Source organism: Protopterus annectens, chromosome 16.part0 (assembly GCF_019279795.1).
Source record: "Protopterus annectens isolate FY-2018-M chromosome 16.part0, PAN1.0, whole genome shotgun sequence".
Classification (NCBI taxonomy): domain Eukaryota; kingdom Metazoa; phylum Chordata; order Ceratodontiformes; family Protopteridae; genus Protopterus; species Protopterus annectens.
This window is the reverse complement of record NC_056750.1, coordinates 160,789,820-160,793,046: the sequence shown is the minus strand read 5'-3', so window position 1 is coordinate 160,793,046 and position 3,227 is coordinate 160,789,820.

The following is a 3,227-nucleotide window of genomic DNA, read 5'->3' as shown; positions in this document are numbered from 1 at the left end:
TTGTATCTTTTATTCTAGATATGCAGTTAAAATCTCCTATTACAATTAAACTATCCTTCCAATTAATTTGCAGTAAATTTCAGTGATCTTTAGCCAATCTTGCATCTATTCCAGAGATGCACTAAAAATGAGCTAGTGTGCAGAGTTTGTCATTACATTTAATTACAAATGTATACTTCCTTTAGGATCATTAATGGATTCCATGACCTTATTCATTATAGTAGATTTTCTCCAAAGTATAGCAGTTTCTCTACTCTTTTTGTTAAAATAAGCAGATGATAACATTTCATAACCTAAGTTATTTAAATACTGTATATTTTTTATCTATCATGTGAATCTCTTGCAAAAATATAATGTTTCCTCTGTTTAAATTTAGGTATGTCATTATTGATTTCCATTTGTTGCCATTATTTAATCCTTTTACATTAACAGATAATAGATTAAAACTATCTATACAGTGTATTTAAAAAGATTTATTTTAAAAGATAATATGACTCATTTATCCGTCATATTAATTTAATTGTATATGAGACTAATGCATTCCTCCAACATTAATATTCCACATTTTTGAATTCTTTCTTTCTAGAAACTAAACTACTAAAACTCATAAATAAAAAACAGAAACAAGTCTACAGCTATAACTGCATATATGCTGGAGGGAGAGGGTCATAATCCAGAGACTGCCCATGCTCTGGAATAGACTTCCCATAATCTTGATAAGTGGATTGAAAATAGAAAGTTCACCTGAGGTATCACTCCAGTGGATCTGCTTGACAGAGGCACTGGGAACTAAAGATGGGCAGCACAATGCCAGGGTACTTCTATGGGCTAGGCTTACAAATGCCCCCAGGGTCATTAGCCTAGTACACACCTATGAACCTATATGACTAATAAAACACAACCTAATATAGATACCTAAGTTCTTAATTTGTGTATTGAAAAGACAAACTACTGTACTATCTTTCTACCTGCCAATACCCAAAAACATATCTGTCAACCAGTTAGGGCAAATTTCAAAATAATCAGGGACAAATAAAAAATAAATAAATAAATAAATAATGAAGGACAATCATGGACACTTTTAAATATCAGTACAATTAACTTGCATTGACAGAATAACAGAATGTGAATAATTAATATACATTTTATGAAGTAAAAGAAGTCTATAAGTCTTAATTATTACAATTATTTATTAAGTGTATTTCACACCTTTCCTCTAAAGGTCAGTAGTTATAGGAGGGGATTAAGAGGGACAGAGATAAAATTTGAGTCAAAATCAGGGATGTCCATAAAAATCGGGGGACAGATGAGAGGTATGCTTAAACATTCATCAAAAAGCTATCCAAAAGCTACCATAACTTGCAAATAATTAAAATAATATTATATATAAGGAAAATAGTAAGAGATTATTAACTTAGTTATATAGTTGCCAGTTAAAACTATTCCTCTCATCACTACATAAAAGTTTAATAATCCTCTTCTATGAATCACAAATATTAAATAATTCAACAAACAGTGTACTATACACCTATTTATATAACAGTACTAAAAAATATCCATTAAACATTCCTAAATTATTCGCTCACTTAACATCATTATAACTAAATCTCTAAATCAATAAGTAGAACAGAGGGAGACCTAAAAAGATAAACTTACTGTTGACAGGTAATTTTTATCATACTAAACTATTATACAAAAGGAAAATCAATGCACATATCTATTTATCTTGCTTAAAGATACATACATATTTTATAGATCAAACAATGCTCTGAATTAATTTTAAAAGTACAAGTGTCTTAAAATTGTGTAACACTCAATATAATATCAACATATTTAAAAATCCTTTAGCTTATTGAATTAATTAATAAAAATATGTACATTGCTGATGTCAAAGGGAATTCCTTGCTATTTCTATGGAGTAAAAATGCAGTCTATATTGTATTTAAAAGATACAACATGCTTAATTCCAATCTCATTATGTCTTCCCAGAGTCAAACATATTGCAAAATCTACTTTATGTTCTATCAAACTGGATGCACTGATTCAGCAATATGACATATTTCAGGTCTGACTTATAAAATGAGTTATTTCAGGTAGTCTTAGTGAAGTAATTAACAAACAGTATGCAAAGGTTTCAAAGTTCACATGAACAGGCTTCAAATTTCAGCTTTCATGATATTTTCAAATATTTATTTGATTTTTATGCAAATTGTATGAGATCTTGTACATTCTTATTTCTGCCATATGCGGGTATATGTAATACGTATCTATCTTATAAGCAATTTATTTAAATATATTTTTCTGTCTTATTTTCCCAGTAACATTCTACCTTATTAAATATAACTTGTATTTCTAAAACCTCCCATCAAAGAGCTGTTTAATCAGCAGCTCTCTATTAGAGATTACAGTATGTGTATATATATTTCATAACTTACTGATACCGTTCTTTTATTAATCTTACATTGTGTATTTACATATTATTCATAAGATGTTTACTCTTCTTATTAAGTCTAGTAGTAAGAGTAATATTGACTATATATAAAAGACAAAAGACTTCGTGCTTGTTTAATTTGAATGTGTGTTTTAGCCTTTGTGAACTGCTGTTCTGATTTAAGCTTCACATCCTGACATTAGAATTTGATTACAGCATGTGAAAATGACAACTCAAAGCACACAGCAGCTGCTAATCTCCTCTGTAAGTTTCTCATTCTTCTTATTTCTTTTAAATTGTTCTAATCAGTAACAAACATTTACCTTTACTGCTTTCTATTAATATGTACAGTTAATAACACTACAGCACACACTAATAACATTCAGCAAAATGTAAGCAAAATATATGTTAGCAATAATTCAATATAAAACATTACTATAGCTTCTGTTTACTAAGTCTTCATTTCTGAATAAATATTTTTAAAATATGCTATTTTGAGTAATAACACTACAGCACACACTAATAACTTTCAGCAAAATGTAAGCAAAATATATGTTAGCAATAGTTCAATATAAAACATTACTATAGCTTCTGTTTACTAAGTCTTCATTTCTGAATAAATATTTTTAAAATATGCTATTTTGAGTAGACTTCTCATATACATACTTAAAATACAAAAAAGTTCCTTCCGGTTTGCACAGTCATCAATGATGAACTTTGACCTAGATTTTCTTTAAGACAGCAAGGCAGGAAGGAAGGCAAGTAAGAATCAAGCATTTTCACACAACTGGAACAT